This window comes from Sus scrofa, chromosome 16 (assembly GCF_054392235.1).
Source record: "Sus scrofa isolate SSC_HxYL_T2T_F1_AM1 chromosome 16, Sscrofa_HxYL_maternal_Yorkshire_Landrace_v2.0, whole genome shotgun sequence".
NCBI lineage: Eukaryota > Metazoa > Chordata > Mammalia > Artiodactyla > Suidae > Sus > Sus scrofa.
Window position 1 is genome coordinate 7,665,971 of NC_139398.1, and position 17,351 is coordinate 7,683,321.

Below are 17,351 nucleotides of genomic sequence, written 5' to 3' on the forward strand. Positions count from 1 at the left end.
CATTTGGCCACGCTGCATGGACTCCACTGCATAAAATCGGGATCCATTGCCCCAAAATGCAAGGAATCATCTGCATTCAATGACGCTGCATGGAATCCACTGCATTCCATCGGGATGCTTTGGGCCATGCTGCATAAAATCCACTGCATTCAACCATGCTGCATGGAATCCACTGCATTCAATCATGCTGCATAAAATCCACTGCATTCAATCGGGATGCATTGGGCCTCGCTGCATGGAATAAACTGCATTCAATCAGGCTCCATGGAATCCACTGCATTCAATGGGGATGCATTCTACCATGCTGCATGGAGTTCACTGCATTCAATCACAATGCATGGAATCCACTGCATTCCATCGGGATGCTTTGGGCCATGCTGCATAAAATCCACTGCATTCAATCGGGATGCATTGGGCCTCGCTGCATGGACTCCACTGCATACAATCGGGATCCATTGCGCCAAAATGCATGGAATCCTCTGCATTCATTGACGCTGCATGGAATCCACTGCATTCCATCGGGATGCTTTGGGCCATACTGCATAAAATCCACTGCATGCAATCATGCTGCATGGAATCCACTGCATTCAATCATGCTGCATAAAATCCACTGCATTCAATAGGGTTCCATTTCTTCTTCACGCTGCCTGGAATCCACTGCATTCAATCACGCTGCATGGAATCCACTGCATTCAATATGGATGCATTTTACCACTCTGCATGGAATCCACTGCATTTAATCACGCTGCATGTAATCCATGGAATTTAATCGGGATTCATTTTACTAAGCTGTATGGAATCGACTGCATTTAATCACGCTGCATGGAATCCACTGCATTCAATGGGGATTCATTTTACAAGGCTGCATGGAGTACACTGCATTCAATCACAATGCATGGAATCCACTGCATTCAAACGGGATGCTTTGGGCCATGCTGCATAAAATCCACTGCATTCAATCATGCTGCATGGAATCCACTGCATTCAATCATGCAGCATAAAATCCGCTGCATTCCATAGGGTTCCATTTCTTCATGCTGCATGGAATACACTGCATTCAATCAGGCTGCATGGAATCCACTGCATTCAATCGGGATGCATTTTTCCTCGTTGCATGGATTACACTGCATTCCATCACAATGCATCGAATCCACTGCATTCAATCGGGAAGCTTTGGGCCATGCTGCATACAATCCACTGCATTCAATCGGGATGCACTGGGCCTCGCTGCATGGACTCCACTGCATATAATCGGGATCCATTGCGCCACAATGCATGGAATACTCTGCATTCAATGACGCTGAATGGAATCCACTGCATTGAATCGTGAAGCTATGGGCCATGCTGCATAAAATCCACTGCATGCAATCATGCTGCATGGAATCCACTGCATTCAATCATGTTGCATAAAATCCACTGCATTCAATAGGGTTCCATTTCTTCACCCTGCATGGAATCCACTGCATTCAACCACGCTGCATGGAATCCACTGCATTCAATCGGGATGCATTTTACCACTCTGCATGGATTACACTGCATTTAATCACGCTGCATGTAATCCATGGAATTTTAATCGGGATTCATTTTACTAAGCTGTATGGAATCGACTGCACTTAATCACGCTGCATGGAATCCACTGCATTCAATCGGGATGCATTTTACCACGTTGCATGCAGTTCACTGCATTCAATCACAATGCATGGAATCCACTGCATTCAATCGGGATGCTTTGGGCCATGCTGCATAAAATCCACTGCATTCAATCTTGCTTTTTGAATCCACTGCATTCAGTAATGCTGCATAAATCCTTGCATTCAATTGGGTTCCATTTCTTCACGCTGCATGGAATACACTGCATTCAATCACGCTGCATGGAATCCACTGCATTCAATCGGGATGCATTTTACCATGCTGCGTGGTTTTCACTGCATTCAATCACAATGCATGGAATCCACTGCATTCCATCGGGATGCTTTGGGCCATGCTGCATAAAATCCACTGCATTCAATCATGCTGCATGGAATCCACTGCATTCAATCATGCTGCATAAAATCCACTGCATTCAATAGGGTTCCATTTCTTCACGCTGCATGTAATACACTGCATTCAATCACACTGAATGGAATCCACTGCATTCAATCGGGATGCATTTTACCTCGCTGCATGGATTACACTGCATTCAATCACAATGCTTGGAATCCACTGCATTCCATCGGGATGCTTTGGGCCATGCTGCATAAAATCCACTGCATTCAATCGGGATGCATTGGGCCTCGCTGCATGGACTCCACTGCATTCAATCGGGATCCATTGTGCCACAATGCATGGAATTCTCTTCATTCAATGACGCTGCATCGAATCCACTGCATTCAATCGGAATCCATTGTGCCACAATGCATGGAATCCTCTGCATTCAATGACGCTGCATGGAATCCACTGCATTCCATCAGGATGCTTTGGGCCATGCTGCATAAAATCCACTGCATGCAATCATGCTGCATGGAATCCACTGCATTCAATCATGCTGCATAAAATCCACTGCATTCAATAGGGTTCCATTTCTTCACGCTGCATGGAATCCACTGCATTCAATCACGCTGCATGAATTCCACTGCATTCAACATGGATGAATTTTACCACGCTGCATTTAGTACACTGTATTCAATCACAATTCATGGAATCCATTGCATTCAATCGGGATGCTTTGGGCCATGCTGCATAAAATCCACTGCATTCAATCGGGATGCACTGGGCATTGCTGCATGGACTCCACTGCATACAATCGGGATCCATTGCGCCAAAATGCATGGAATCCTCTTCATTCAACGACGCTGCATGGAATCCACTGCATTCCATCGGGATGCTTTGGGCCATGCTGCATAAAATCCACTGCATTCAATCGGGATGCATTGGGCCTCGCTGCATGGACTCCACTGCATACAATCGGGATCCATTGCGCCACAATGCATGGAATCCTCTGCATTCAATGACGCTGCATGGAATCCACTGCATTCCATCGGGATGCTTTGGGCCATGCTGCATAAAATCCACTGTATGCAATCATGCTGCATGGAATCCACTGCATTCAATCATGCTGCATAAAATCCACTGCATTCAATAGGGTTCCATTTCTTCACGCTGCATGGAATCCACTGCATTCAATCACGCTGCATGGAATCCACTGCATTCAACATGGATGAATTTTACCACGCTGCATTTAGTACACTGTATTCAATCACAATTCATGGAATCCATTGCATTCAATCGGGATGCTTTGGGCCATGCTGCATAAAATCCACTGCATTCAATCGGGATGCACTGGGCATCGCTGCATGGACTCCACTGCATACAATCCAGATCTATTGCGCCACAATGCATGGAATCCTCTGCATTCAATGACGCTGCATGGAATCCACTGCATTCAATCGGGATGCTTTGGGCCATGCTGCATAAAATCCATTGCATTCAATCATGCTGCATGGAATCCACTGCATTCAATCGGGATGCATTTTACCATGCTGCATTGATTACCCTTCATTCAATCAGGCTGCATGGAATCCACTGCATTCTATCGGGATGCTTTGGGCCATGCTGCATAAAATCCACTGCATTTAATCGGGATGCATTTGGCCACGCTGCATGGACTCCACTGCATAAAATCGGGATCCATTGCCCCAAAATGCAAGGAATCATCTGCATTCAATGACGCTGCATGGAATCCACTGCATTCCATCGGGATGCTTTGGGCCATGCTGCATAAAATCCACTGCATTCAACCATGCTGCATGGAATCCACTGCATTCAATCATGCTGCATAAAATCCACTGCATTCAATCGGGATGCATTGGGCCTCGCTGCATGGAATAAACTGCATTCAATCAGGCTCCATGGAATCCACTGCATTCAATGGGGATGCATTCTACCATGCTGCATGGAGTTCACTGCATTCAATCACAATGCATGGAATCCACTGCATTCCATCGGGATGCTTTGGGCCATGCTGCATAAAATCCACTGCATTCAATCGGGATGCATTGGGCCTCGCTGCATGGACTCCACTGCATACAATCGGGATCCATTGCGCCAAAATGCATGGAATCCTCTGCATTCATTGACGCTGCATGGAATCCACTGCATTCAATCGGGATGCATTTTACCATGCTGCGTGGTTTTCACTGCATTCAATCACAATGCATGGAATCCACTGCATTCCATCGGGATGCTTTGGGCCATGCTGCATAAAATCCACTGCATTCAATCATGCTGCATGGAATCCACTGCATTCAATCATGCTGCATAAAATCCACTGCATTCAATAGGGTTCCATTTCTTCACGCTGCATGTAATACACTGCATTCAATCACACTGAATGGAATCCACTTCATTCAATCGGGATGCATTTTACCTCGCTGCATGGATTACACTGCATTCAATCACAATGCTTGGAATCCACTGCATTCCATCGGGATGCTTTGGGCCATGCTGCATAAAATCCACTGCATTCAATCGGGATGCATTGGGCCACGCTGCATCGACTCCACTGCATTCAATCGGTATCCATTGCGCCACAATGCAAGGAATCCTCTGCATTCATTGACGCTGCATGGACTCCACTGCATTCAATCGGGATGCTTTGGGCCATGCTGCATAAAATCCACTGCATTCAACCATGCTGCATGGAATCCATTTCATTCAATCATGCTCTATAAAATCCAATGCATTCAATAGGGTTCCATTACTTCACGCTGCATGGAATACACTACATTAAATCAGGATGCATGGAATCGACTGCATTCAATCAGGATGCATTATACCACGTTGCATGGATTACCCTACATTCAATCACAATGCATGGAATCCACTGCATTCAATCGGGATGCCTTGGGCCATGCTGCATAAAATCCACTGCATTCAATGGTGATGCATTGGGCCTCGCTGCATAGACTCCACTGCATATAATCGGGATCCATTGCGCCACAATGCATGGAATACTCTGCATTCAATGACGCTGCATGGAATCCACTGCATTCCATCGGGAAGCTTTGGGCCATGCTGCATAAAATCCACTGCATTCAATCATGCTGCATGGAATCCACTGCATTCAATCGGGATGCATTTTACAAGGCTGCATGGATTACATTTCATACACTCAAAATGCATGGAATCCACTGCGTTCTATAGGTATGCTTTGGCCATACTGCATAAAATACACTGCATTCAATTTGCTGCATGGAATCCACTGCATTCAATCATGCTGAATAAAATCCACTGCATTCAATAGGGTTCCATTTCTTCACGCTGCATGGAATACACTGCATTCAATCAGGCTCCATGGAATCCACTGCATTCAATGGGGATGCATTCTACAATGCTGCATGGAGTTCACTGCATTCAATCACAACGCATGTAATCCACTGCATTCCATCGGGATGCTTTGGGCCATGCTGCATAAAATCCACTGCATTCAATCGGGATGCATTGGGCTTCGCTGCATGGACTCCACTGCATACAATCGGGATCCATTGCGCCAAAATGCATGGAATACTCTGCATTCATTGACGCTGCATGGACTCCACTGCATTCAATCGGGATGCTTTGGGCCATGCTGCATAAAATCCACTGCATTCAACCATGCTGCATGGAATCCATTTCATTCAATCATGCTCTATAAAATCCAATGCATTCAATAGGGTTCCATTACTTCACGCTGCATGGAATACACTGCATTAAATCAGGATGCATTTTACCTCACTGCATGGATTACACTGCATTCAATCACAATGCATGGAATCCACTGCATTCCATCGGGATGCTTTGGGCCATGCTGCATAAACTCCACTGCATTCAATCGGGAGGCATTGGGCCTCGCTGCATGGACTCCACTGCATAAAATCTGGATCCATTGCGCCACAATGCATGGAATCCTCTGCATTCAACGACGCTGCATGGAATCCACTGCATTCCATCAGGATGTTTTGGGCCATGCTGCATAAAATCTACTGCATTCAATCGGGATGCATTGGGCCTCGCTGCATGAACTCCACTGCATACAATCTGGAACCATTGCGCCAAAATGCATGGAATACTCTGCACTCAACGACGCTGCATGGAATCCACTGCATTCAATCGGGATGCTTTGGGCCATGCTGCATAAATCCATTGCATTCAATCATGCTTCATGGAATCCACTGCATTCAATCGTGCTGCATAAAATCCACGGCATTCAATAGGGTTCCATTTCTTCACGCTGCATCGAATCCACTACATTCAATCACGCTGCATGGAATCCACTGCATTCTATCGGGATGCATTTTACCACACTGCATAGATTACACCGCATTCAATCACAATGCATGGAATCCACTGCATTCAATCGGGATGCTTTGGGCCATGCTGCATAAAATCCACTGCATTCAATCGGGATGCATTGGGCCTCGCTGCATGGACTCCACTGCATTCAATCGGGATCCATTGTGCCACAATGCATGGAATTCTCTTCATTCAATGACGCTGCATCGAATCCACTGCATTCAATCGGAATCCATTGTGCCACAATGCATGGAATCCTCTGCATTCAATGACGCTGCATGGAATCCACTGCATTCCATCAGGATGCTTTGGGCCATGCTGCATAAAATCCACTGCATGCAATCATGCTGCATGGAATCCACTGCATTCAATCATGCTGCATAAAATCCACTGCATTCAATAGGGTTCCATTTCTTCACGCTGCATGGAATCCACTGCATTCAATCACGCTGCATGAATTCCACTGCATTCAACATGGATGAATTTTACCACGCTGCATTTAGTACACTGTATTCAATCACAATTCATGGAATCCATTGCATTCAATCGGGATGCTTTGGGCCATGCTGCATAAAATCCACTGCATTCAATCGGGATGCACTGGGCATTGCTGCATGGACTCCACTGCATACAATCGGGATCCATTGCGCCAAAATGCATGGAATCCTCTTCATTCAACGACGCTGCATGGAATCCACTGCATTCCATCGGGATGCTTTGGGCCATGCTGCATAAAATCCACTGCATTCAATCGGGATGCATTGGGCCTCGCTGCATGGACTCCACTGCATACAATCGGGATCCATTGCGCCACAATGCATGGAATCCTCTGCATTCAATGACGCTGCATGGAATCCACTGCATTCCATCGGGATGCTTTGGGCCATGCTGCATAAAATCCACTGTATGCAATCATGCTGCATGGAATCCACTGCATTCAATCATGCTGCATAAAATCCACTGCATTCAATAGGGTTCCATTTCTTCACGCTGCATGGAATCCACTGCATTCAATCACGCTGCATGGAATCCACTGCATTCAACATGGATGAATTTTACCACGCTGCATTTAGTACACTGTATTCAATCACAATTCATGGAATCCATTGCATTCAATCGGGATGCTTTGGGCCATGCTGCATAAAATCCACTGCATTCAATCGGGATGCACTGGGCATCGCTGCATGGACTCCACTGCATACAATCCAGATCTATTGCGCCACAATGCATGGAATCCTCTGCATTCAATGACGCTGCATGGAATCCACTGCATTCAATCGGGATGCTTTGGGCCATGCTGCATAAAATCCATTGCATTCAATCATGCTGCATGGAATCCACTGCATTCAATCGGGATGCATTTTACCATGCTGCATTGATTACCCTTCATTCAATCAGGCTGCATGGAATCCACTGCATTCTATCGGGATGCTTTGGGCCATGCTGCATAAAATCCACTGCATTTAATCGGGATGCATTTGGCCACGCTGCATGGACTCCACTGCATAAAATCGGGATCCATTGCCCCAAAATGCAAGGAATCATCTGCATTCAATGACGCTGCATGGAATCCACTGCATTCCATCGGGATGCTTTGGGCCATGCTGCATAAAATCCACTGCATTCAACCATGCTGCATGGAATCCACTGCATTCAATCATGCTGCATAAAATCCACTGCATTCAATCGGGATGCATTGGGCCTCGCTGCATGGAATAAACTGCATTCAATCAGGCTCCATGGAATCCACTGCATTCAATGGGGATGCATTCTACCATGCTGCATGGAGTTCACTGCATTCAATCACAATGCATGGAATCCACTGCATTCCATCGGGATGCTTTGGGCCATGCTGCATACAATCCACTGCATTCAATCGGGATGCATTGGGCCTCGCTGCATGGACTCCACTGCATACAATCGGGATCCATTGCGCCAAAATGCATGGAATCCTCTGCATTCATTGACGCTGCATGGAATCCACTGCATTCCATCGGGATGCTTTGGGCCATACTGCATAAAATCCACTGCATGCAATCATGCTGCATGGAATCCACTGCATTCAATCATGCTGCATAAAATCCACTGCATTCAATAGGGTTCCATTTCTTCTTCACGCTGCCTGGAATCCACTGCATTCAATCACGCTGCATGGAATCCACTGCATTCAATATGGATGCATTTTACCACTCTGCATGGAATCCACTGCATTTAATCACGCTGCATGTAATCCATGGAATTTAATCGGGATTCATTTTACTAAGCTGTATGGAATCGACTGCATTTAATCACGCTGCATGGAATCCACTGCATTCAATGGGGATTCATTTTACAAGGCTGCATGGAGTACACTGCATTCAATCACAATGCATGGAATCCACTGCATTCAAACGGGATGCTTTGGGCCATGCTGCATAAAATCCACTGCATTCAATCATGCTGCATGGAATCCACTGCATTCAATCATGCAGCATAAAATCCGCTGCATTCCATAGGGTTCCATTTCTTCATGCTGCATGGAATACACTGCATTCAATCAGGCTGCATGGAATCCACTGCATTCAATCGGGATGCATTTTTCCTCGTTGCATGGATTACACTGCATTCCATCACAATGCATCGAATCCACTGCATTCAATCGGGAAGCTTTGGGCCATGCTGCATACAATCCACTGCATTCAATCGGGATGCACTGGGCCTCGCTGCATGGACTCCACTGCATATAATCGGGATCCATTGCGCCACAATGCATGGAATACTCTGCATTCAATGACGCTGAATGGAATCCACTGCATTGAATCGTGAAGCTATGGGCCATGCTGCATAAAATCCACTGCATGCAATCATGCTGCATGGAATCCACTGCATTCAATCATGTTGCATAAAATCCACTGCATTCAATAGGGTTCCATTTCTTCACCCTGCATGGAATCCACTGCATTCAACCACGCTGCATGGAATCCACTGCATTCAATCGGGATGCATTTTACCACTCTGCATGGATTACACTGCATTTAATCACGCTGCATGTAATCCATGGAATTTTAATCGGGATTCATTTTACTAAGCTGTATGGAATCGACTGCACTTAATCACGCTGCATGGAATCCACTGCATTCAATCGGGATGCATTTTACCACGTTGCATGCAGTTCACTGCATTCAATCACAATGCATGGAATCCACTGCATTCAATCGGGATGCTTTGGGCCATGCTGCATAAAATCCACTGCATTCAATCTTGCTTTTTGAATCCACTGCATTCAGTAATGCTGCATAAATCCTTGCATTCAATTGGGTTCCATTTCTTCACGCTGCATGGAATACACTGCATTCAATCACGCTGCATGGAATCCACTGCATTCAATCGGGATGCATTTTACCATGCTGCGTGGTTTTCACTGCATTCAATCACAATGCATGGAATCCACTGCATTCCATCGGGATGCTTTGGGCCATGCTGCATAAAATCCACTGCATTCAATCATGCTGCATGGAATCCACTGCATTCAATCATGCTGCATAAAATCCACTGCATTCAATAGGGTTCCATTTCTTCACGCTGCATGTAATACACTGCATTCAATCACACTGAATGGAATCCACTGCATTCAATCGGGATGCATTTTACCTCGCTGCATGGATTACACTGCATTCAATCACAATGCTTGGAATCCACTGCATTCCATCGGGATGCTTTGGGCCATGCTGCATAAAATCCACTGCATTCAATCGGGATGCATTGGGCCTCGCTGCATGGACTCCACTGCATTCAATCGGGATCCATTGTGCCACAATGCATGGAATTCTCTTCATTCAATGACGCTGCATCGAATCCACTGCATTCAATCGGAATCCATTGTGCCACAATGCATGGAATCCTCTGCATTCAATGACGCTGCATGGAATCCACTGCATTCCATCAGGATGCTTTGGGCCATGCTGCATAAAATCCACTGCATGCAATCATGCTGCATGGAATCCACTGCATTCAATCATGCTGCATAAAATCCACTGCATTCAATAGGGTTCCATTTCTTCACGCTGCATGGAATCCACTGCATTCAATCACGCTGCATGAATTCCACTGCATTCAACATGGATGAATTTTACCACGCTGCATTTAGTACACTGTATTCAATCACAATTCATGGAATCCATTGCATTCAATCGGGATGCTTTGGGCCATGCTGCATAAAATCCACTGCATTCAATCGGGATGCACTGGGCATTGCTGCATGGACTCCACTGCATACAATCGGGATCCATTGCGCCAAAATGCATGGAATCCTCTTCATTCAACGACGCTGCATGGAATCCACTGCATTCCATCGGGATGCTTTGGGCCATGCTGCATAAAATCCACTGCATTCAATCGGGATGCATTGGGCCTCGCTGCATGGACTCCACTGCATACAATCGGGATCCATTGCGCCACAATGCATGGAATCCTCTGCATTCAATGACGCTGCATGGAATCCACTGCATTCCATCGGGATGCTTTGGGCCATGCTGCATAAAATCCACTGTATGCAATCATGCTGCATGGAATCCACTGCATTCAATCATGCTGCATAAAATCCACTGCATTCAATAGGGTTCCATTTCTTCACGCTGCATGGAATCCACTGCATTCAATCACGCTGCATGGAATCCACTGCATTCAACATGGATGAATTTTACCACGCTGCATTTAGTACACTGTATTCAATCACAATTCATGGAATCCATTGCATTCAATCGGGATGCTTTGGGCCATGCTGCATAAAATCCACTGCATTCAATCGGGATGCACTGGGCATCGCTGCATGGACTCCACTGCATACAATCGGGATCCATTGCGCCACAATGCATGGAATCCTCTGCATTCAATGACGCTGCATGGAATCCACTGCATTCAATCGGGATGCTTTGGGCCATGCTGCATAAAATCCATTGCATTCAATCATGCTGCATGGAATCCACTGCATTCAATCGGGATGCATTTTACCATGCTGCATTGATTACCCTTCATTCAATCAGGCTGCATGGAATCCACTGCATTCTATCGGGATGCTTTGGGCCATGCTGCATAAAATCCACTGCATTTAATCGGGATGCATTTGGCCACGCTGCATGGACTCCACTGCATAAAATCGGGATCCATTGCCCCAAAATGCAAGGAATCATCTGCATTCAATGACGCTGCATGGAATCCACTGCATTCCATCGGGATGCTTTGGGCCATGCTGCATAAAATCCACTGCATTCAACCATGCTGCATGGAATCCACTGCATTCAATCATGCTGCATAAAATCCACTGCATTCAATCGGGATGCATTGGGCCTCGCTGCATGGAATAAACTGCATTCAATCAGGCTCCATGGAATCCACTGCATTCAATGGGGATGCATTCTACCATGCTGCATGGAGTTCACTGCATTCAATCACAATGCATGGAATCCACTGCATTCCATCGGGATGCTTTGGGCCATGCTGCATAAAATCCACTGCATTCAATCGGGATGCATTGGGCCTCGCTGCATGGACTCCACTGCATACAATCGGGATCCATTGCGCCAAAATGCATGGAATCCTCTGCATTCATTGACGCTGCATGGAATCCACTGCATTCAATCGGGATGCATTTTACCATGCTGCGTGGTTTTCACTGCATTCAATCACAATGCATGGAATCCACTGCATTCCATCGGGATGCTTTGGGCCATGCTGCATAAAATCCACTGCATTCAATCATGCTGCATGGAATCCACTGCATTCAATCATGCTGCATAAAATCCACTGCATTCAATAGGGTTCCATTTCTTAACGCTGCATGTAATACACTGCATTCAATCACACTGAATGGAATCCACTTCATTCAATCGGGATGCATTTTACCTCGCTGCATGGATTACACTGCATTCAATCACAATGCTTGGAATCCACTGCATTCCATCGGGATGCTTTGGGCCATGCTGCATAAAATCCACTGCATTCAATCGGGATGCATTGGGCCACGCTGCATCGACTCCACTGCATTCAATCGGTATCCATTGCGCCACAATGCAAGGAATCCTCTGCATTCATTGACGCTGCATGGACTCCACTGCATTCAATCGGGATGCTTTGGGCCATGCTGCATAAAATCCACTGCATTCAACCATGCTGCATGGAATCCATTTCATTCAATCATGCTCTATAAAATCCAATGCATTCAATAGGGTTCCATTACTTCACGCTGCATGGAATACACTACATTAAATCAGGATGCATGGAATCGACTGCATTCAATCAGGATGCATTATACCACGTTGCATGGATTACCCTACATTCAATCACAATGCATGGAATCCACTGCATTCAATCGGGATGCCTTGGGCCATGCTGCATAAAATCCACTGCATTCAATGGTGATGCATTGGGCCTCGCTGCATAGACTCCACTGCATATAATCGGGATCCATTGCGCCACAATGCATGGAATACTCTGCATTCAATGACGCTGCATGGAATCCACTGCATTCCATCGGGAAGCTTTGGGCCATGCTGCATAAAATCCACTGCATTCAATCATGCTGCATGGAATCCACTGCATTCAATCGGGATGCATTTTACAAGGCTGCATGGATTACATTTCATACACTCAAAATGCATGGAATCCACTGCGTTCTATAGGTATGCTTTGGCCATACTGCATAAAATACACTGCATTCAATTTGCTGCATGGAATCCACTGCATTCAATCATGCTGAATAAAATCCACTGCATTCAATAGGGTTCCATTTCTTCACGCTGCATGGAATACACTGCATTCAATCAGGCTCCATGGAATCCACTGCATTCAATGGGGATGCATTCTACAATGCTGCATGGAGTTCACTGCATTCAATCACAACGCATGTAATCCACTGCATTCCATCGGGATGCTTTGGGCCATGCTGCATAAAATCCACTGCATTCAATCGGGATGCATTGGGCTTCGCTGCATGGACTCCACTGCATACAATCGGGATCCATTGCGCCAAAATGCATGGAATACTCTGCATTCATTGACGCTGCATGGACTCCACTGCATTCAATCGGGATGCTTTGGGCCATGCTGCATAAAATCCACTGCATTCAACCATGCTGCATGGAATCCATTTCATTCAATCATGCTCTATAAAATCCAATGCATTCAATAGGGTTCCATTACTTCACGCTGCATGGAATACACTGCATTAAATCAGGATGCATTTTACCTCACTGCATGGATTACACTGCATTCAATCACAATGCATGGAATCCACTGCATTCCATCGGGATGCTTTGGGCCATGCTGCATAAACTCCACTGCATTCAATCGGGAGGCATTGGGCCTCGCTGCATGGACTCCACTGCATAAAATCTGGATCCATTGCGCCACAATGCATGGAATCCTCTGCATTCAACGACGCTGCATGGAATCCACTGCATTCCATCAGGATGTTTTGGGCCATGCTGCATAAAATCTACTGCATTCAATCGGGATGCATTGGGCCTCGCTGCATGAACTCCACTGCATACAATCTGGAACCATTGCGCCAAAATGCATGGAATACTCTGCACTCAACGACGCTGCATGGAATCCACTGCATTCAATCGGGATGCTTTGGGCCATGCTGCATAAATCCATTGCATTCAATCATGCTTCATGGAATCCACTGCATTCAATCGTGCTGCATAAAATCCACGGCATTCAATAGGGTTCCATTTCTTCACGCTGCATCGAATCCACTACATTCAATCACGCTGCATGGAATCCACTGCATTCTATCGGGATGCATTTTACCACACTGCATAGATTACACCGCATTCAATCACAATGCATGGAATCCACTGCATTCAATCGGGATGCTTTGGGCCATGCTGCATAAAATCCACTGCATTCAATCGGGATGCATTGGGCCTCGCTGCATGGACTCCACTGCATTCAATCGGGATCCATTGTGCCACAATGCATGGAATTCTCTTCATTCAATGACGCTGCATCGAATCCACTGCATTCAATCGGAATCCATTGTGCCACAATGCATGGAATCCTCTGCATTCAATGACGCTGCATGGAATCCACTGCATTCCATCAGGATGCTTTGGGCCATGCTGCATAAAATCCACTGCATGCAATCATGCTGCATGGAATCCACTGCATTCAATCATGCTGCATAAAATCCACTGCATTCAATAGGGTTCCATTTCTTCACGCTGCATGGAATCCACTGCATTCAATCACGCTGCATGAATTCCACTGCATTCAACATGGATGAATTTTACCACGCTGCATTTAGTACACTGTATTCAATCACAATTCATGGAATCCATTGCATTCAATCGGGATGCTTTGGGCCATGCTGCATAAAATCCACTGCATTCAATCGGGATGCACTGGGCATTGCTGCATGGACTCCACTGCATACAATCGGGATCCATTGCGCCAAAATGCATGGAATCCTCTTCATTCAACGACGCTGCATGGAATCCACTGCATTCCATCGGGATGCTTTGGGCCATGCTGCATAAAATCCACTGCATTCAATCGGGATGCATTGGGCCTCGCTGCATGGACTCCACTGCATACAATCGGGATCCATTGCGCCACAATGCATGGAATCCTCTGCATTCAATGACGCTGCATGGAATCCACTGCATTCCATCGGGATGCTTTGGGCCATGCTGCATAAAATCCACTGTATGCAATCATGCTGCATGGAATCCACTGCATTCAATCATGCTGCATAAAATCCACTGCATTCAATAGGGTTCCATTTCTTCACGCTGCATGGAATCCACTGCATTCAATCACGCTGCATGGAATCCACTGCATTCAACATGGATGAATTTTACCACGCTGCATTTAGTACACTGTATTCAATCACAATTCATGGAATCCATTGCATTCAATCGGGATGCTTTGGGCCATGCTGCATAAAATCCACTGCATTCAATCGGGATGCACTGGGCATCGCTGCATGGACTCCACTGCATACAATCCAGATCTATTGCGCCACAATGCATGGAATCCTCTGCATTCAATGACGCTGCATGGAATCCACTGCATTCAATCGGGATGCTTTGGGCCATGCTGCATAAAATCCATTGCATTCAATCATGCTGCATGGAATCCACTGCATTCAATCGGGATGCATTTTACCATGCTGCATTGATTACCCTTCATTCAATCAGGCTGCATGGAATCCACTGCATTCTATCGGGATGCTTTGGGCCATGCTGCATAAAATCCACTGCATTTAATCGGGATGCATTTGGCCACGCTGCATGGACTCCACTGCATAAAATCGGGATCCATTGCCCCAAAATGCAAGGAATCATCTGCATTCAATGACGCTGCATGGAATCCACTGCATTCCATCGGGATGCTTTGGGCCATGCTGCATAAAATCCACTGCATTCAACCATGCTGCATGGAATCCACTGCATTCAATCATGCTGCATAAAATCCACTGCATTCAATCGGGATGCATTGGGCCTCGCTGCATGGAATAAACTGCATTCAATCAGGCTCCATGGAATCCACTGCATTCAATGGGGATGCATTCTACCATGCTGCATGGAGTTCACTGCATTCAATCACAATGCATGGAATCCACTGCATTCCATCGGGATGCTTTGGGCCATGCTGCATACAATCCACTGCATTCAATCGGGATGCATTGGGCCTCGCTGCATGGACTCCACTGCATACAATCGGGATCCATTGCGCCAAAATGCATGGAATCCTCTGCATTCATTGACGCTGCATGGAATCCACTGCATTCCATCGGGATGCTTTGGGCCATACTGCATAAAATCCACTGCATGCAATCATGCTGCATGGAATCCACTGCATTCAATCATGCTGCATAAAATCCACTGCATTCAATAGGGTTCCATTTCTTCTTCACGCTGCCTGGAATCCACTGCATTCAATCACGCTGCATGGAATCCACTGCATTCAATATGGATGCATTTTACCACTCTGCATGGAATCCACTGCATTTAATCACGCTGCATGTAATCCATGGAATTTAATCGGGATTCATTTTACTAAGCTGTATGGAATCGACTGCATTTAATCACGCTGCATGGAATCCACTGCATTCAATGGGGATTCATTTTACAAGGCTGCATGGAGTACACTGCATTCAATCACAATGCATGGAATCCACTGCATTCAAACGGGATGCTTTGGGCCATGCTGCATAAAATCCACTGCATTCAATCATGCTGCATGGAATCCACTGCATTCAATCATGCAGCATAAAATCCGCTGCATTCCATAGGGTTCCATTTCTTCATGCTGCATGGAATACACTGCATTCAATCAGGCTGCATGGAATCCACTGCATTCAATCGGGATGCATTTTTCCTCGTTGCATGGATTACACTGCATTCCATCACAATGCATCGAATCCACTGCATTCAATCGGGAAGCTTTGGGCCATGCTGCATACAATCCACTGCATTCAATCGGGATGCACTGGGCCTCGCTGCATGGACTCCACTGCATATAATCGGGATCCATTGCGCCACAATGCATGGAATACTCTGCATTCAATGACGCTGAATGGAATCCACTGCATTGAATCGTGAAGCTATGGGCCATGCTGCATAAAATCCACTGCATGCAATCATGCTGCATGGAATCCACTGCATTCAATCATGTTGCATAAAATCCACTGCATTCAATAGGGTTCCATTTCTTCACCCTGCATGGAATCCACTGCATTCAACCACGCTGCATGGAATCCACTGCATTCAATCGGGATGCATTTTACCACTCTGCATGGATTACACTGCATTTAATCACGCTGCATGTAATCCATGGAATTTTAATCGGGATTCATTTTACTAAGCTGTATGGAATCGACTGCACTTAATCACGCTGCATGGAATCCACTGCATTCAATCGGGATGCATTTTACCACGTTGCATGCAGTTCACTGCATTCAATCACAATGCATGGAATCCACTGCATTCAATCGGGATGCTTTGGGCCATGCTGCATAAAATCCACTGCATTCAATCTTGCTTTTTGAATCCACT